The sequence below is a fragment of the Urocitellus parryii genome, chromosome X (assembly GCF_045843805.1).
Source record: "Urocitellus parryii isolate mUroPar1 chromosome X, mUroPar1.hap1, whole genome shotgun sequence".
Lineage (NCBI taxonomy): Eukaryota > Metazoa > Chordata > Mammalia > Rodentia > Sciuridae > Urocitellus > Urocitellus parryii.
In genome coordinates this window covers 93328528-93349870 of record NC_135547.1, presented here as the reverse complement: position 1 = coordinate 93349870, position 21343 = coordinate 93328528, and the positions used below count along the sequence as shown (strand labels likewise).

At 37.2% G+C, this 21343-nt stretch overlaps 1 pseudogene; it reads left to right on the top strand.

Annotated features, from left to right (window-relative positions):
• The first annotated feature begins 18910 nt into the window (after positions 1 to 18910).
• Positions 18911 to 19324, top strand: LOC113199726 (histone H3.3C-like; annotated as a pseudogene).
• The last annotated feature ends 2019 nt before the right edge of the window (positions 19325 to 21343 follow it).

The window sequence follows — 21343 nt, the reverse complement described above, 5'->3', positions numbered from 1 at the left end:
CAAGAATTGTTTTTAAAGTAAAAACAAATTAATAAGTCCAAAAAACAAAACTCTTCACCTGCTCCTGGCACCATCTTCTCCACCTTGGTACCCAGCAACTCCATTCTTCCAGCTTCACAGGGTAGAAACATTGGAGTCATACTTGACTTCTGATACATAAACCCATGTCCAATTCTGCTTTACCTTCAAATTATATCCAGAATATAACCACTTCTTCCCACTTCCCAGTGTAAACCACCATTATCTCCTCCCTTCACCCACTCACAGACTATTCTGCACCCCTGTCACTCCTCTGTTCAATATCTTTCAGTGACTTCACATTCCACTCAAAATAAAAATCCAAGTCCTTTCCATCGCCCAATCTTATCCCCTCTGCTTTCTCCCTCACTTGTTCCACATCACTGTCCTCCTTGCTCAAGCATGCCAAGTATCGGGACTGGGGTTTTAGCTCAATGGTTGAGCGCTTACCTTGCATGTGTGAGACACTGGGTTTGATCCTCAGCATCACATAAAAAAATAAAAAAATAAAGATACTGTGTCCATCTATAACTAAAAAAAAAATATTTATAAAAAAGCATGCCAAGTATCATCCTGCTCTGGGCCTTTGTACTTGTTATTGTCTCTACTTGGAATGTTTTTCCCCCAAATACTTGCCAAGCTCAGTCCCTCTGTTCCTTAAGATTTCTTCTCAAATGTCACTTTTCCGGGGAGGCATTTTTCAACCACACAATAAAAAAAAAAAAATAGCAACTTAGCCAGGTGCAGTGGTGCATGCCTGTAATCTCAGAAGCTCTGGAGGCTGAGGCACGAGGATCACAACTTCAAAACCAGCTTCAGCAACTTAGTGAGACACTGTCTCAAATAAGAAATAAAAAGGGCTGGGGATGTGGCTTAGTGATTAAACATCCCTGGATTCAATCCTTAGTACCAAAAAATGAAATTAAAAAAAACAGTAATTTACCTTTCCCTGGTACTCTCTAACTCCTTTACCTTGCTTTGCCCCCTCCCAATATTTATTTGTTGTCTGATATACATCCACTTCAGTCCATGAGACTGAAGACTTTGTCTATTTTTTTTGGGGGGGGGCGGGTATCAGGGATTGAATTCAGGTGCACTCAACCACTGAGCCATATCCCCAGCCCTATTTTGTCTTTTATTTAGAGACAGGGTCTCACTGAGTTGCTTAGTGCCTCACTGTTGCTGAGGCTGGCTTTGAACTCTGGATCTTCCTGCCTCAACCTCCCCAGCTGCTGGGGTTACAGGCGTGTGCCACCACCTGACTTTGTCTATTTTGTTTACTGTTCTATCCCAGGGCCTAGACAATGCCTGGCACATAGTAGATGAACAACAAAGAAATTAACATAGAAAGCACATTTAACCAGTTGCTAGGAAAGCTGTATAACAAAATAACTTTCAGAATACTGTAAAAGAAAGAATTTATTTTGGTATCTATGGAGAGATTAAAATCAATAATACAGTAAAAAAAGAACTAATAGGGCTAGGGCTGTAGTTCAGTGGCAAAGCGCTTGCCTAGCATGCGTGAGGCACTGGGTTTGATCCTCAGCACCATATAAAAATTAACAAATAAAGGCATTCTGTCCATCTACAACTACAAAAACAATTTTTAAAAAGGAACTAGTATTTGAAAACAGTCATAGAAAATTAGTAGGATTTCTATTCTATAAGAAAGGATAGAAGCTATTCCATAATTTCTATATAAGCAAAAGTATCACATTATGACTAGAAATTAAAATCTGAAAGTAAATGAAATGAATAAAAGGAATTGTCACATATTATAAAACAGGATCTTTCCCTATCAATTGTGAGACTAAGGTAGTTTAGGGGCATCAAGATGGCAAAGTCAGGGTACAAATAAAATGCTGACTGGAGAACAAGATGCATGAGTCATCACGTTCCTGTTTACAATAAGTCCTATTACCATGACAACTTCTGCCACTGAGTGCTTATCATCCATGGCAACTCCTGCCACAGGTTCTGTATTCTAATTAGACAGAAATAAAGTACCTAATGGGAATAAATGAAGCAAGATATTCAATCAGGTCCATGCAGAGAGGGGACAAGTGGCTCAGCTCAGCATGTAAGACCAGATTCACCCAGACAGCAGGGCCTGGAGCCACTCCTTTGCTCAGCCCACTCTGCTCTACTTTACAGAATGTTATTCTCACTTTCACTTTCAATAAATCTATGTTCTGCCGGCTTCTTCTTTGTGTCTTGCTCAATTCTTTGTTCAGGAAAATCTGGACCCCAGCTGGATACTCCACTAGTATTAAGACTAGTTGAAGATAAAGGGCAAAAATTATGCTGGATTAAACAGTCTTAAGAAATGAATTTTTTAATACTGGAGATTGAACCAAGGGGTGTGTTTTATCACAGAGATATAGCCATTATTCTTTTTATTTTTTATTTTGAGATAGGTTTTGGTGCTAGGGATTGAACCCAGGGCCTTGTGCATGCAAGGTAAGCACTCTACCAAGTAAGCTATACCCCAATCCCCAATTGAGATAGGTTTTGGTAAGTTGCTAAGGGTCTCCCTAAATTGATAGGCTGGCCTCAAACTTGATTCTCCTGCTTCAGTCTCCCATGTCACTGGGATTACAGGCATGTGTCATCAGGCTGGGAACTATCATTCTTGTTTCTCCTTTTCTTTTTCTTTTCTTTTCTTTTTTTTGTATCAGGAATTGAACCCAGAGGTGTTTAACCACTGAGCCACATCCCAGCCCTATTTTGTATTTTATTAGAGACAGGGTCTCACTGAGTTACTTAGCACTTCACTATTGCTTAGGCTGGCTTTGAATTTGTGATCCTCCTGTCTCAGCCTCCTCAGCCACTGGGATTATAGGCATTTTTCCATTATGCCCAACGGAAATGTGTCATTCTTAATGGAATCTGTTTAAAGGTAAATGATTCACTAACTTAACTGTTCTTCAGAACAGAAATGTGTTAAGATTACATCATCAATGCCTCTTGAACTTGAGTTCATAAGTAGCCTCAATCTGGTTTCAATTTATTCTAAGACCATGCTATAGGAAAGCAAGCTTTTTTGACTACTGGCTTGAATAGTAGTTTCTTATAATAAAACTAGATTAACTAAAAAAACCATGAACATTTATAAACATGTCTATTCTTCTAAGATTTCTAAACCTACCAATGTAAAAGCCACATAAAAGCAACTTCTTTAATTTCATATGTGCTTCATGTAAATAACAGGGCAGAAAATGGAATTGCAACATTTCTTTGTTATACCAGTATTGGGAAGAAAAGGAGAAAAACATTAAACCAAATGACTCTAACATAGAACTCATTTGATAAATATATCACCTCAAAATTTAACACTGTTTGTGTGGCCAAAGTGGGTAAAACTTGCTCAGAAGACAAAGACCCACATTCCAATAGTCTAGTCTTGGGTTTGCCACTTATTCGTTTGGACAAGTCTCTGGGCCTCATTTGACCGACACTATTTACAAAGTCAATTCCTGCTCTTGCGTTTTATCTGTAGGAGGTAATGCATTTGGAATTAAATCAAGCAGTCATTACGGAAGCTTAAATGTTTTGAAATGCTGGTTCAGAAAATCATACACTTTCCCAAGGTAATCTGAGATTCAAGAGGAAGTTATTTTAATTGGTACAGATTCTGATGTTGACGTGCCTATGGCCTTACACCATGGGTCATTGTTTTCACTTCTATATTCTTCCCACAATGAACCATGGAATGTTTCCATCCATCACTGAAGTCTTAAAATAATCAATTCATATACCTGGTAACTGGATTGTGAATCTGAGAACCCCTATATGATCAAGATAAATTAAAAGATGCCAGGCTACATTCAGTCAAGTTAAAGTAAAATCACATGCTTTCTGTTTCTCCTCTAATTCATTTTCATGTGACAGCAGGTGTGGGGGGGCACCTCCTCTTTATGTTATGTCCCTACAAATCTGCTTCCTAACTGGTGTGGAAACAAGCATAAGGGCATTATTCAAGTTGACACTTACTGCTTCTCTTGCCTTCTGCTTAGAAGACAGTACATGCAACAGCCTGAAACCTGACCTCAGACATGGTCTCTATGTGACCCATGAGCCTACCCTGGGATGGTTTAGTTACACACATTTATGAATCATGCAGCTATCGGTTTCCCCTGTCACAGCTAGTTAACCTCAGGGAATTACCATGGGAATGCTCTTGCCCCATCAAACACTCCCAAGATCCAGTGTAGATACTGTGTACCTGCCCCAGTTGAGCTCCTGGGAAAATGCTGCTCTTCTCCAAGCCTGTGTCTCAATAAGAGGAGAGCTTTGGGGCTGGGGCTATGGCTCAGTGGTAGAGCTCTTGCCTCACATGTGTGAGGTACTGAGTTCGATCCTCTAAAAATAAATAAATAAATAAATTGTGTCCTTCTACAACTAAAAAGTATTTTTAGAAAAAGAAGGCAGGCTGGGATTGTGGCTCAGTGGTAGAACACTTGCCTGGCACATGCAAGGCCCTGGGTTTGATCCTCAGCACCATATAAAAATAAATCAAATAAAGGTATTGTGTCCAACTGCAACTAAAAAATAAATATTAAAAACAAGAAGAAAGCTTTGTGAGCCACCTATGCTCCCCAAGACTTGCACATCTGTAATGAATTCTGAATCCCCAAGACTTACTTCCAAGTTTTCCTACTGTTTAGATTTGAACTGGGATCTTTGAAACCTAGAAGTTTTCTCATTATTATATTAGCTTAGGAATTTCAAATATATTTTAAAAGATTTTTAAAATATATATATATTTTAGTTGTCAATGGACCTTTATTTTATTTATTTTTTATATGTCATGCTGAGTATCGAATCCAGTGCCTCACACATGCCAGGCAAGTGCTCTACCACTGAGCCTCATCTCCAGCCCAGGAATTTCAAATATTTTAATCCAGGTGCATCACAGGGGTAACTTCAATCCAGAGAGAGGGTCCTTCCTGGGTACTGAAGCCAGGATCATGCCAGTGGCTTCAGCATGCTGAGAACTCACTGTAGAATTTCCAATGGCGCATCTACAGGGGTACAGTGCAAAAGAAGATTCTGAAGACATATAGTCCCCTGATATTGCCTGGGTCTGGAAATAACTTGAAGTCTTTTGTTGCTTGAGTTAAGAATATGCTTAGAAAAGTGTATCATTCAGCTCTCACACAGAATGATGTAGGTGCTAAATAGCTCCCATGACAATCTGTCTCAGAAAAGAATGCATTTCACAGAAATATTCAGGGATTCCATTTTAAAGAGTTCTTGTAAGCCAGCAAGAACTGCACAATAAGATATTAGGAAAAAAAAAAACCATGGAGAAAACTCCTTTAAAATGCATTTCTGGGGCTGTGGTTGTGGCTCAGTGATAGAGCACTTGCCTAGCATGTGTGAGGCACTGGGTTCAATTCTCAGCACCACATATAAATAAATAAAGGTCTATTGATAACTAAAAAAAAAAAGTGGAGGGAACTTCTGAGAAATTCAATTTAGAGTCTTTAAAAAATTACCACCATTCACCACAACCAGAGATTTTTTAGAGAAGAAAAGGTCCAGTTTGGGGAGAATTTCAATTCACTTTAGGAATATAACACAAAAATCAATATTGGTGGCATAGGTATTTACTTAAGATCACAGCCATCAATTGATATAACCTTTACTGAGTATTAAGTGCCCACAACAAATACTTAATGGCAACTTTCTCAGAAAGTGGGACCAAATAGCTCCTCACGTCATCAGCTACCACTTGCATACTCAAGGCGGTTCTGGAAGGCTTTGCCAAAGAACACATTGTCAAGCCACTTCTAAACTCATAGACTTTCACTACTACCTGGTTCAACAAGGCTTTTTGGAGATCAGAGACACAAATCCAAGCCAGAAGGAGAGTTCTTTGTCTACAGATAAGCATCCAACAACTGTGAGTCACCAAGGATGAAGGATGATGGACTGTGAACTTTTATGTTTACAGAGAAGACAGCAAACAAAATAATTTTCTTCCCCCATGATACAGACTTTAAACACTCTGTTGCCATTCATTCTTAAAAATGTCAGAGAAGATGTGATGAAGATAGTTCATGGGTAAACATAGGTTTGAGGGCAGAAAGAAAATATATGGGTAGAGATAGAAAAAAATGACTAAATAAAAAAAAGCATTATTCATTCCAGAAACCATCTTCACTTATGTCAGGTTTCTTTATTCCAAAATCAGGCATGTGAGAATTCATTTAAAAGTAGAAAACCACCTATTCCCCACTAGATCATAAATTCCAGGAAATGCCAGGTGCTTTGATTATTATGGACCATATGCCACGGATTCATTAAAACACAGACCTGTTTAAGTTACAGGAAGTACAACTTTGTGGAATGAGCACCAGGCTGATTCCTGGCTTGACTGTTCTTTTTAAGTGATGCAAGGCAATTCACTTAAACTTTCTCTGTGTTCTGTCTCTCCAACTGTAAGAAGAATAGGGGGAGGGGGAGAAAAAGTGAGAGGGGAGGAAGGAAGGAGGGATAAGAGAGGAGAAAGAAGAGAGGGCAAGGAAAGAAATTCTCCATTTCTCCTCCTTGTCATTCAGGGATCCTGTGGGAATTGAATAGCATCCTTACCACACTGAGAAGCTTCTGGAAGCTATTCACCTTTATGCCACAACATTGGCTGTTGATGTAGGGTCTCTCAGAGCTGCATGCCTGGAGCTGGACCATATCCCCATTGGACCCCACAGTGCCTAAGATTTTGACAGAGATTCACACTACAAACTTCCTCCCTCAGCAAGTCTCACTTGTAAATGATGGTTCATTGGTATTCTATGATGTTCCTTGTGTAGGAGGTAGAAGCTGACTGCTTATTTTTAAAATAATTTCCTAAGAAGAGTTTGAAAAAATTATATCAAAGCATTTTAACTGGGGAAAGAAAGGGAAGAGAAATATCTCATTCAGTGATAAATGGATTAATCCATTTACTCATTCCACAAACATTTATGCTACAGCTCTAATGTACCAGAAACTCCTAGACTCTGGGGATGCAAAATCAAGTGAGGCAGGGCTCTGACCTCAGGGAGTTTATGATCTCAAAGGAGAAAATGAACAAGACTCTGATCCTGTGTTGAGGATTAAGACTGGCTGCTATGGGAGTCCATTGGAGCTTTATCTACATTGTACTGGGGTTTCCAGAACAGGTCATGTTTTTTTTTCATTTGTTCTGTTTAGATATATATGACTCTAGAGTCATGTATATGACATATTATACATACATGGAATATAACTTATTCTAATTAGGATCCCATTCTTGTGGTTGTACATGATGTAGAGATTTACTGTGGTATATTCAAAGGCCATGTCTTGAGCTGGATTGTAAAGACAAATAGGAATTATATTAGGGGAAATTAGATGGAAAAGAATAAAAGAGTATTTCAGGCAGAGGGACAAGCATATGAAAACAAATGAAGGAAACAGCTTTGCTACACAGCAAAACATTAAATGAGATCATGTATGAGGTACACCCAAGGAAGAGTAGGTATTTAAAATACATTGAGGGGCTGGGGCTGGGGCTCAGTGGTAGCGCACTTGCCTAGCATGTGTAAGGCACTGGGTTCGATTCTCAGCACCACATATAAATAAAAAATAAATAAATAAAGGTCTATCAACAACTAAAAAATTAAAATAAAGAAATAAAAATACATTGAGACAGAGTTGCGAGTGTAGTTCAGTGGTAGTGTGCTTCTTTGCAGGCTGAAGGCTTTGGGTTCCATTCCCAGTACAACACCAAAACAAAGCAAAACAAAACCCCACTGAAATAAATGGGGGATGTTAATTAAAGGACCAGGCAGCAGCTAGTGCTGGCACAAGTGTCTCATCTCATTTGTGAGGCCCCGAACTTGGACTACTGGGGAGTGCTATCCATAGGATGCCAACCTTGCCCCTGACACCTCATCTTTCACTCCCAACCATCCAACTGGAGTTCCTGCCCCAGCATCATGTAGGGGGGAAAAATGACTGTGAGCCAGGCTCAGCGCTGCACACCTATAATCCCAGCTACTGGGGAGGCTGAGGCAGGAATATCATGATTTTGAAGCCAACCTGGGAATCTTAGAGAGACCCTATCTCAAAATAAAAAATAAAAAGGGCTGGGGATGTGGCTCAGTGGCAGAGCACCCTGGATTCAATCTCCAGTACCCTGCCCCCCTGCGTCACACACAGTGTGTATCAAATATGCTTTTTCCAGAATTATCAAATCACAAGGCACTGTGAAATGCTGGGTACTGAATCATATCTAGATTCATGAGGGTAGAACTGTAGAAAATGTGCAGTTCTGCTGGACAGTGTGAGCACCCTTAGTTAAAGAGATGCAGCCCCCACTGGATGAGGTGATCTATATAAGAGATTGTGCTTTAGTGATTTGGAGCAGCTGCGTTTTGAGAACACCAAGGACAATTCACATTTATTGACCTCTCACTAAATGCCACCCGATAACTAAGAAACAGTTCTGGACCCTCAATGACCTCTGAGAAGCTAGCCATCAGAAGGGCAAAACGCAAGGTTTTGAGGGCTGGGGGTATTGCTCAGTGGTAAAGCACTTGCCTAGCATGCAGGAATCCCTGGGTTCCATCCCCAGCACCAAAAAAAAAAAAAAAAAAAAAAAAAAAAAGCAGCAAGATCTTACCAACCACTGATGAGCATGTGAAATTTCTGGTGCTGATATTTTAAGGATAGTCATTTCTTCCAGTTGGGCAGTCTGGAAGACATTTAAACCAAAGAGAATCAAGTGGAAGTTCTCCATTTAGTATAGTTCTGAGAGACAGTTTAGGAAAATCAGGTATCTGCTGCCCCCAAGTGGCCATATATATCAATTGCTTTCTGCTATTACATGGAAGTACACCATCAGAAGCGTGAAATTAAGAATTTTGATGAATAAAGCTACAGCCTTCTCTAAGAGGTTTTTCCTTTTCCGTGTCCCTAGGGAAATTCTATAATAAAATTAGAAAAAAATCTTTCCAATACAGCCTAGAAGATCCCAGTGGTAAATCCTGGTTTATTCTTTTTGAATTGAAGACCTTATTCTGGCTCTTTAACATTTTCTGTAATGTCCAAACTATTAAAGCAGTTCATTTTCATGAACTCAGTAAACAAATTCTGGAAGCAATTTTAGTCACTGTGAAAACTGAAAAGAATTTCAACCAAATTTCAATTGGGGTATTTTTTTAGGTCTTCAACTCTCCTCTCCATCCTACACACACCCCTTAAAAATCTGTCACAGAATAAACTTAGCCAGACAAATACATTTGTCTTTTTCCATGCATAAGTAATCAACTACCAAATCAAATTTCCCCCCCACATTTGTTTCATTTTTTCTTGAAATATTCATTTGTTTTACCACACCAATTCCTTCTATTCTAGGAAATTTCTACCCAGCAATTAATCTGACCGACCTAGAAATTGTGCCAGACTTCACCTAGAAACTTTTAGTCAAGCCAATGACTTCAGCATATTCCACCTCAAGGTAAAAAACTAGGGACAGAGAAAGAGATTAAAAAAAAAGAAAGAATGATAGGAAGTTTTGTTATTAATATACCTGCATATAAAATACTCAAAAGCAAGAACTACTTCTAGTCTTTCCAACTTTATCTTTTCTTACACTATTTTACACACACACACACACAGACTTTTTCCTTATGTTTCTTGGTGCATTATGGTTGTACATAAATGGTGGGATTTACTGTTATATATTCATACATGCATCCAATATAGCAATATAATTTGGCCAATTATCATCCCTCAATAGTTCCTCTTTTCCTCCCCTCTCTCCTGCCTTGGGTCCCTTTACTCTACTGATCTCCCTTTGATTTTCATGAGATCCCCCATCATACCTTGCTTTTTCTTTTCTTCTCTAGCTTCCTTTCATGTGAGAGAAAATATAGGACCCATGACCTTCTGAGTTTGGCTTATTCTACTTAGCATAAAATGGTCTCTAGTTTCATGCATTTTCCTGCAAATGGCACAATCTCATTCTTCTTTATGGCTGAATAAAACTCCATTGTGTATATATACCACATTTTCTTTATCCATTCATCCACTGACAGACACCTACACTCCTTCCATTGTTTGGCTATTGTGAATTGTGCTGCTAATAAACACGGATGTACATGTATCACTATAGTATGATGACTTTAATTCTTTAGAATGAGTGGTACAGCTGGGAGAAAGGAAGACTTCATGAGAGCATAGTAGTTCAGGATGCCACCTTTTCTAAGAATTTTGGATTTTGAGATCAGGAATGAAATGTAATGAGGAAGAAAAAATAATAGCACTTTGAATATACACATACAAATAAAATTAGTTCAAAATATTACATTTGTTTTCAGGTATGTCTGCCTCCTCTGTTAAATACTAGGCACCTTGCACCAAGTAAGAACCATGCTTCCTCTTTTTAAAAACAGATTTGTTGATTAATAATTTATATGCTGCAAAATTTAAGCATTCTGAGTGTACAATTTCATAATTTTTCATAAATTTATAGAGTTGGGACCTAATCAATACAATCCAGTTTAAGAATATCATTTTAAGAATTTCCATCATTCCAAAAGGATCCTGTATGACATTTTCAATTGATACTCCTACCACTTACACAGCCATTAACTTGCTCTCTGTCCCTGTAGATTTCCCTATTTTGGCTATTATGTCATATAAATGGATTCATACAATATGTGGTCCTTCGCTTCTGACTTCTTTCCCTTCATATAATATTTTTGAAGTTCTTCATTTCTTTATTACTGAATAATTTTCTATTGAGTGATATTCCATTGTATGGATATAACATATTTTGTTTCTCCATTATCATGTTGATGGACATTTGGATTCTTTCCACTTTTGGACGATTACTTAAAATATTTCCATGAATGTTGGTGTACATATTTTTGCATATTATGATTTCATTTCTCTTGAGGAGATATCTACAAAATTGCAAGATTTTAAAGTGAATTCTTAAAAAGAAATTGCCAAGGAGTTTTTCCAAAGTGGCTATTACATTTTACATTCTCATCCAAAATGTGCAAAGAATCCAGTTTCTCTACATCCTTACCTACATTCTAATGGGTATGAAATAGTGTCTCATTGTGGTTTTTATTTGCCTTTCCCCAAAGATTAATGATGTCAGTGCTGGAGTTGTGGCTCAGTGGTAGAGTACCCTCTTAGCATGTGCGAGGCCCTGGGTTCGATCCTCAGCACCACATAAAAATAAATAAATAAAATAAAGATATTTTATTGTGTCCAACAACAACTAAAAAATAAATATTTAAAAAAGATTAATGATGTCAAGCAATTTTCCATGTGCTTGATGTTCATTCATATAACTTTTTGGGAAATATGTAAACTTCTGCCCATTATTTGAGTTGCTTGTCTTCTTATTATTGAGTTATAAGACTTTTTTGTACATTCTAGACAGAGATCCTTTACTAGTAATATAATTTGCAAATATTTTTTCTGGTCTGTGGATTATATTTTCATTTTCTTTCTCTCTCTTTTTCTCTTTTTTTAGGTATTAGAGATTGAACACAGGGCCTCGCCCATGCTAGGCAAACTCTACCACTGAGCTATATCCCCAGCTCTTTTTAAATTTTTAAAAATTTTGAGACAGAGTCATGTTAAATTACCAAATTACCAAGGCTGACCTGCAGTTTGTGAACCTCCTGACTCAGCCTCCTGAGTAGATGGGATTATAGGTGCATACCACTGCAACTGACCTTATTTTCTTGAGAGTCCTTTGAGACACAAAGTTTTATAATTTTTATGTTCTACTTATCAATTTGTTCTTTTTTTAAAGAGAGAGAGAGAGAGAGAGAGAGAGAGAGAGAGAATTTTTTAATATTTATTTTTTAGTTTTCGGTGGACACATCATCTTTATTTTATTTTTATATGGTGCCGAGGATCGAACCCAGTGCCCCGCTCATGCCACATCCCCAGCCCTCAATTTATTCTTTCATGTATTGTGTGTTTGGCAATATATTTAAGAGATTTTTGCCTCACCCAAGGTCACCAAGATTCTCTCCTGTTTTTCTTTAAAAATGTAGCAACTTTTGAGTGAAATTTGTGTATATTGTAAAGTTAAAGTATAAATTCATCCTTTTGCATGTGGATATCCAATTGACCCAGTACCATTATTGAAAAGACTATCCATTTCCTATTAAATTGTCTTAGCACTTTTGTCAAAAATCAGTTGACCATAAACTTGACAATTTATTTCTGAACTATACCATCTCAGTTCTATACCATCATCTATCCCCATGATAATATCATATTGTCTGTTTTAGAGAGAGAGAGAGAGAGAGAGAGAGAGAGAGGTTTTTAATATTTATTTATTTATTTATTAGTTTTCGGGGGACATAACATCTTTATTTTTGTATGGTGCTGAGGATAGAACCCAGTGCCGCACGCATGCCAGGCGAGCACGCTACCACTTGGGCCACATCCCCAGCCCTATCATATTGTCTTTTTGTTGGAGTTTTAAAAACTTTTTAAAGTTTACTTTTTATTTGACAAATAAAAATTATATGTATTCATGGTGCACAACATGTCATCTTGAAGTATATATACAGTGTGGAATGGTTAAATCAAGCTAATTAACATATGTATTACCTTATATACCTATCATTTATTTGTGGTTAGAACATTTAAAAATCTAATTTCTGAGCAATTTTCAAATAAACTATATATTATTATTAACTATCATCACTATGCTATACAATAAATCTCTATTCCTCTTATCCAATTGAAATTTTGTATCCTTTGAACAATGCTCTTTTTTTAAATTTTTGGTACTAGGGATTGAACTCAGGGGCACTTGACCACTGAGCCACATCCCCAGCCCTATTTTGTATTTTAGTTACAGACAGGGTCTCACTGAGTTGCTTAGGGCCTCACTAAGTTGCTGAGGCTGGCTTTAAACTCACGATCCTCCTGCCTCAGCCTCCAGAGCCGCTGGGATTACAGGTGTGCACCACCACGCCGGGCTCTCTTGATTACTGTAGCTTTATAGTAATTTTTGAAATCAGGAAATAAAAGTCCATCAACTTTGTTTTTTTTCATCTAGGCTATTTTATTATATGTCTCTTTAGATTCTCTATTTCTACTTGAATTGGTTTCGGTAATTTGTGATTTCTAGCAATGTGTCCATTTTTATCTACATTGTCTTTAAAATCCATTGTTTGAATTGTTTTGATATATTTTAAAAATGTATTTTCTTAGTTGTTGCTTTAAAGATTATACTGTCTCTAAATTCACTTGTCACTATTTCATATTAATACTAACTTATCTGGTAAAATATAAAAAATTGCACTAATATGTATTTATTCCCCCCTCATGGTAATATTTTCACATATATTACAAATTTATATGCTATCAGCATAAAAGAGCTATAAAATTTTCATTTTATGCAATCATGTATTTTAAATCTGTTAAGAACATATTTTTAAATGTTCTGATACAGCTAGGTAGGATGGCATATACTGTAACCCCAGCTACTCAGGACACTGAGGATCACAAGTTTGAGGCTAGCCTAGAAAACTTAGCAAGACTCTGCTTCAAAATAAAAATAAAATGGGTTGAGATATAGCTTGGTGGTAAAGTACTTGCCAAGCACCAGCTACTCAGGACACTGAGGATCACAAGTTTGAGGCTAGCCTAGAAAACTTAGCAAGACTCTGCTTCAAAATAAAAATAAAATGGGTTGAGATATAGCTTGGTGGTAAAGTACTTGCCAAGCATTTGGGAAGACCTGGGTTCAATCCCTAGCACTGCCAAAAACATGTTTATTTCGCATATTTACCTTTTCTGAAGCTTTTTGTTTCTTTGAGTGAATCAGAGTTACCATCTAGTGTCATTTCCTTTTAGTATGAGGAACTTTAATAATTCCTAGAAAAATATATTTGTCTACAAAGAATGAGATTACTTTGGCTTTACAAACTACTGGCAACCCAATCCCAAAGAAAGTACAAGGCTAAAACAAGAAAGGTACCAATATTATATTTGTATTCCCATTTACTCCAGGCACTTTCATGTCCTCATGTAGTATCATTACATATTCTGGAAAATGTAACTCTGAGGTTGCCAACAAGTCCTTGGATTATTAGCCCATCATCCAATGTGAGACTGGATTGAACATTCTTTTTTTTAACAAAGTATTTTTTGAAAGAAAAATTTGCACTAAAGAATAAACTTTGTGGGGGCTGGGGTTGTAGCTCAGTGTCAGAGCCCTTGCCTAGCACATGTGAGGCACTGGGTTCAATCCTTAGCACCACATAAAAATAAATAAATAAAATAAAGACATTGAGTCCATCTACAACTAAAAAATTTTTTTTTAAAAAGAATACTTTGTGGGCTGGGTTGTAGCTCAGTGGTAGAGTGCTTGCCTAGCATATGTGAGGCACCTCAACATGACATAAAACTAAATAAATAAAATAAAGATATTGTGTCCATCTACTAAACAATATTTAAAAACAATACTTTCCTATAGACCTCACCACAACTACCTGAAGCTATGAGATAGCTTAGATTGATAACTTAGAATAATAGAGGTGGCTTTTCACATGGGGAGATTGACATCTGCTGAGCTGTAGAAGCACAAACTACTCAATCCTGTCTCTGGGATACAACTTGAGATAATTCTGATAAAACCTGACATGTATCTCAGGGTTTTAGGATGTAGGTAAGGAGAAAGACTGATGACTACTCCTACCTGGATGAACCTGTAGAGAGGACACTGGTATAGTAATCTCACATGGCAGGGTGAGGAAAGAGAGCAGCATTCTAGACAGAACACATCCAAAGTTTGGTGGGGTGGGTGTGTGTGGGTTTTCCCAGGGGCCAGGGAAATGCCACAGAAGACAGCCAGCTGGAAAGATTGTGAAGGATCTTTACCCAAGTGGATAGCCTTTCAGGTGGAAGATTGGAGCTGGGGATAACTCCTATAGTAGAATCTGAAGTGACAAGTAATTAAACTAAGGAGTGTTTGTAACATGCAGTGTTGTTGAGCTCTTAGGACCATGAGAATTCTTCTATATTTCCTCTAGTACTCTTTTGGTTTTTTTAATTATTTTTTATTTTTTTAACTTTTTAAATTTTTTTCTAATTAGTTATACATGACAGCAGAATGCATTTCATGTAATTGGACACAAATGTAGCACAACTTTTCATTTCTCTGGTTGTACACAATGTAGAGCTGCACCATTTGTACAATCACACATGTAACTAGGGTAATGATGTCAGTCTCATTCCACCATCTTTCCTGCCCCCATGTCCCTTCTCCTCTCCTCTTCCCTTTGGATTGCCCTCTCCCCCCATTATGGATCAGCATCCGCTCATTAGAGAGAACATTAGGCCTTTGGTTTGGGGGTATTGGTTTACTTCACTTAGCATGATATTCTCCAACTCCATCCATTTACCTGCAAATACCATAATTTTATTCTCATATTCCTAGTCCTTTTCAGGTTTTATTTTGATGCTGAGTAATATTCCATTGTGTATATATACCACAGTTTCTTTATCCATTCATCTATTGAAGGGCATCTAGTTTGTTTCCACAATTTAGCTATTGTGAAATGTTCTTGGATAGGAAGAATTAATATTGTCAAAATGGCCATACTACCAAAAGTGTTATACAGATTTAATGCAATTCCAATTAAAATCCCAACAACATTCATTATAGAAATAGAAAAGGCAGTCATGAAATTCATCTGGAAAACTAAGAGACCCAGAATAGCCAAGCAATTCTCAGCAAGAAGAGTGAAGCAGGAGGCATCACACTACCACACCTTAAATATACTACAGAGCTATACCCTCTTCTATTGCTGCTGAACCTGCATAGGATTCACAAAGGTCTTGCAGTTATTAATGGTTTGGTTGCATGCTGGGGTTCCTGGGGATGCTTATCACTTCATTTTGTTCAAACTGCAGTCTGTTATTTTTTAATTTTCATTTCTTGTTCTTTTTTTCCCTTTTGTTTCTGTTTTTAAGATATTCTTTAGGGAAATGAAAGACTATGCTGCCATCATTACCTCACCCCAACCTGTCAGTCCAATTTTGTTAAGAGTTGGCTTATAGAATGCCTCACATTCTGTATAATTTGATTGTTTCTTCATAATGTCATCTAACTTTTCATTTATATACTGTATTTTCTGTAGACTTTAAATTAAGTCAAGGGGTTTGATTAGTTTTAGGTTAAGCATTTTTTTAGGGGGGGGGGGACCAGGGTTTGATCTCAGGGGCACTTAACCACTGAGCCATATTCCTAGTCCTTTTCAGGTTTTATTTTGAGACAGAGTTTCACTGAGTTTCTTAGGGCTTCACTAAGTTGCTGAGGCTGGCTTTGAACTTGTGATCTTCCTGCCTCAGCCTCCTAAGCCATTGGGATTACAGGATTGTGCTACCAGCCTGGCTAAGGTTAAGGATTTTTAACAAGAATACTTGGGGCTAGAGATGTAGCTCAGTGGTATAGCACTTGCCTGGCATGTATAAAAGACTCTGGATTCAACCTCTAGCAACACACACACACACACACACACACACACACACACACACCCTTAATAATGGCCAAGAATGCTTCAAAGGTAATAATCTACTTTAATGATGTTAAATTTTCTAATTAGCAAGTAATCTGTGGAATGATATTTTGGTTCTATGTTAGTGTTCTATTTAAAAACAACTTTTCATTGAATGCTTTTAACATCACCTAAGGTCCCTGCCTGAATCAATTATTATACTGAGTCTTGCAAAAATAGAGATTTACTAATTATGTCATTCTTTCTATGCTTATTAGGTGGCATTCTTCTATAAATAATTGCTACAGCAAATACTGTGGTTCTTAGCTCAGATCTCCTACTCAGGATCAACACACCATCACCAGGCTTCTAGAAAAATCAGATACTGGTCTTACAGCTATGCCCTTCATTGGGACTTGCCCTCAGCTACATGGAACTGCCTCTTCAAGGTTGTCTATCCCTCCCACCTCTCAGAGAACAAGTAAGTCAATGAGTATCCGATGTAGGAAGCCAAGGATGCAATCCACTCTCCTCAATTTGAGACTACTGTGAAGGGCCATCTCAGCTCCAGAACTCCCTGTAGGAGTATCTCAGGCCAGAGTTGTAGCTGTGCCATGGGCAAGCTTCTCCCTCTGTACAATCCTGTCTTCCTCACACTCTTATAGATGTCATTTTCATAGATCTTTTCCCAAATAACCCCTCTCTCTGTATGCAACTCTCCATCTTAGGGTCTGTTAACTTGGAGCCCATTCTAAAACAATAAGACAAAGAACTTGCTCCTTTTTCCCTTTCAATTTTTCCTCTTTTGTGTTCTTATGGTTTTTGAAGTATCACTTTGAATTAATGAACTTTTATTTATCTGACATGTTACAATAAATTGCAGACATTATTTTTTTTTAATATTTATGTGTTAGTTATAGTTGGACACAATACCTTTATTTATTTATTTATATGTGGTGCTGAGGATCGAACTCAGGGCCTTGCACATGCTAGGCAAGTGCTCTACCACTAAGCCACAACCCCAGCCCCTGCAGACATTATTGTTTGGCATCCAGATGATCTCAAATGTGGCCAGTGAAGGCCTTTAATGATGCCTCCTACATCCTTTAGACAGACCTCATTAGTCTTTAAGTGCTTCCTTGCTTTTTAGCACCATAATATAGGCCATGATCATCATGTATTCTTCCACTCCCTAGACTCAGAATCAGACATTTCCCTAAAAACCTCTGGTTCCATTTTAGTGGGAATGGTGGTTAGAGATCAAGATCAAGGCACTAAGTGTAAAATATTCTAATTTCATTTTCTAAATGTCTTTTTGCTGGTATACAGAAATACAGTATACATCTGTACAGGTCACATTAGAATTAAAGTCAAGTTCTGATGAATCTCAATCTATATAAGGAATATTTTCAGCTGCAAATAATAGGAAGCTAACTCACAAAGGCCTAAGGAAACAAGATGTTTAGTTAACTCACCTAATAAGGAGATCCAGATTGTTACTATTTAGCCACTTAGTTTACTGTTTGTCCTCATGTTTCTTGACTTGTTACAAGAAAACTGGCCTGCTAACATGTATTGTCTACTTGCTGGGCAAGAACAAGGAAGGATAAAGGAGATAGTGGTTAAAAGGGAAATAATGGAGAATGATATTGGCCTAATTATATTGTTATACCATGTGCATGTGTACACATATGTAACAATGTCACTCTTATGTCTAATTGTAATTAAGCAATAAAAATATGGAAAAATAAGATAAAAACGAAATAAGAAAATGAACATTTTCTATGTGTATATGACATTGGCAGCAGTAGCATGTACTTTTTTTGATTGACATTTTATTAGTAACTGCTGCTTCCATCACCTTTTTGTAAACTTGAAAGTGGCTAAAACCAGTATCTTCTAAAGTATTATATATGCATCCCCTTTTGTATAATTTGTAAATTGTTTTTCAAAAAGTTGTTCCTGAGGCTGGGGTTGTAGCTCAGTGGTACAGTACTCATCTCCCATGTGGAAGGCACTGGGTTGGATCCTCAGCACCACATAAAAATAAAATAAAGGTAGTGTGTCTATCTACAACTAAAAAAACGTATTTTTTTTAAAAAAAAGTTGCTCCTGTTTTTTAAAAGTTGATGTCCAAAAGAAAGGAGCTTTTAGATGTTTTCAATATGTTAAATATATTTGATATGACATTTTAAAGGAAAATATCGTTTAAGCATGTTAAAATACAAGAACATGTTAAAATTTAAATCTGTGATTTCAAAAGTTATTGAGGGTAGCTGCTGCCATGCTGCCATCATTCTCTAAGCCAGCACTGCCTCTAGCTTGCAGAGCTCCAGCCAAAGGACAAGAGGGGTGAGTAAGGATGTCTTTATACCATGGCTTGTACAAAGCAGACTGCCTGCAAAGCAGACTGGTGGTAAAGCACCCAGGAAACAATTGGCTACAAAAGCCACTTGCAAGAGTGCACCCTCTACTGAAGGGGTGAGGAAAACTCATCATTATGGACCTGGTACTGTGGCACTCTATGAAATTAGATGTTATCAAAAGTCCACTGAACTTGTGATTTACAAACTACCCTTTCAGCATCTGGTGCAAGAAATTGCTCAGAACTTCAAAAACACATCTGCACTTCCAGAGTACAGCTATTGGTGCTTTGCAGGAGGCAAGTGAGGCCTATCTGGTTGGTCTTTTGAAGGCTATCCATGTGTGCTATCCATGTCAAAGGTGTAACAATTATGCCAAAAGACGTCCAACTAGCACACCACATATGTGGAGAACATTCACAATGATGGGAGCTGGGGATGTGGCTTAAGCGGTAGCGCGCTTGCCTGGCATGCGTGCAGCCCTGGTTCCATCCTCAGCACCACATACAAACAAAGATGTTGTGTCCGCCAAAAAAACTAAAAAATAAATATTAAAATTCTAAAAAAAAAGAATTCACAATGATGGAAAACATTTCATTCTCAAAAAACATTTTTTTCTCTTCTTCCTGTTATCAGTAGTTCTGAATGTTAGATATTTTTTCCATGGGGTCAAAAGGTACCTAAATATATGATTGCAAATGGAAAAATAGGGGACAGAAATCAGGTATTGGCCATTTTTCCATTTTCATTAGTGTGTGGGTTTTTAATATAAATGTTGGGATGTAAAGCATTAATGCAAGTCAGAACATTTCAGTGAAGAAGTTTCAACAGTTCAACTTTATAACAATTATAAATAAAACTTAAATTTTCCTGGACAATGCCAGCATTTGGATTTTTTTAAACAAGTAAATTTCTTATTGATGGCAACTAAATGGTGTTTGTAGCATTTGCTATACTTTTCTGGGTTGTCCTATATGCAAGTACATGTTTTTAATGTTCTCTGTCTTCTGTGCTGTTCCTGTAAATTTGCTATTAAAATACATTAAACTATAAAAATGTTATTGAAGATGTCATGGAATAGCAACTGCTATGCTGTTAATCTATACAGTTGTGTAAAACTATACAGCTTTATTAAAAGCAGTCAGGAGAAAATTTGTTTGGAGATTGAACCCAAGACCAAGAAACATGGGGTCTGCAGGTGATGTAGGAGACTTAGAATTAGTTCCCCACCACAGAAGTGGAACCCAGAGCAGATCCCTGGGGTAGAGTCTTCCAACATGGACCAGCAAGTACTGGGCCCTGGAGGTGTGCTGATTTCAAATCTCTAGACCAATTGGCATTCAGAGAAGAGCCTGGACCCCACATAAACCTAAACCCTGCCTCCAGGAATTCTAAGTACGGGATTACCTCTCACTCCAGTAATCCAGAGGGTGGAGCATCACTCTCCAGAAGACCCCACCTAAAACTGCTGAAAAGAGAAGCAGAGAATATTTTGAATTCCAATGGAAATAATTCTTTAACTTTTCATCAACATTTTTTTTCTTTTCATTTTTTTTACTCTTTTTCTCTGTTTAATTGTGACATTGAAGGTCATGGACATTTGTACATTTTCATATTTTTTCTCAATTCTAGCATTTTTAAGCCAGCTTTTTTTCACAGATTACTTTTTTGTGAACTAAGATGTTTGATTAGTATAGTTTTGTTTTTTATTTTTATTTTTAATTTTTACTTCATATATTTTTTCCTACCTGTTTCCCTTGATTCTCTTTTCTTCCACTAACAGCAAATCTCTATTTTTCTCACTTTCTCTCTTCCTTTAATCTTTTACTTCTGTCCTCTTTCCTCCTCCTCATAATCATCATATCCTACATCACTTCTGTTCTCTCCCTGTCCACCATTTGAAATTGTAAACACTTTTGTAAATTTTCTGTTTTTATTATAGGCAACAACTGATCTTATTGTTTCTGTTTATTGTGATAATTAACATTGTAGACATCATAGTAGGAACTATTTGGTTTAATGCTATATATTGCTTGCTTTGGTTATTGTTATTATTTGTCTCCCCCTAAACAATGAGATACTGGAAACTTTCAGTCCACAGGGTAGAAACTCTACTGCCTCAGATCCATACTGTTAGATGGGTAGACACACAAACAATATGAAAAAGCAAGGGAAAAAATCATCCCAAGCAAACTAAGATACTCCAGTAACAGAATTAATCAATACCAAGGTAGAAGAAATGTCAGAGAAGGAGTTTAGAATGTCCATAGTTAAACTGATCTGCAAAGTAAAGGATGGTATAAGGAATGAAATCAGAGAGAAAATATAGGAAATGAAAGGTTATTTCAATAAAGAGGCAGAGATAATGAAAAAAAAACAAGCAGAAATCCTCAAAATGAAGTAAATAATAAACTAAATTAAGAATTCAATAGAAAGCATCACCAA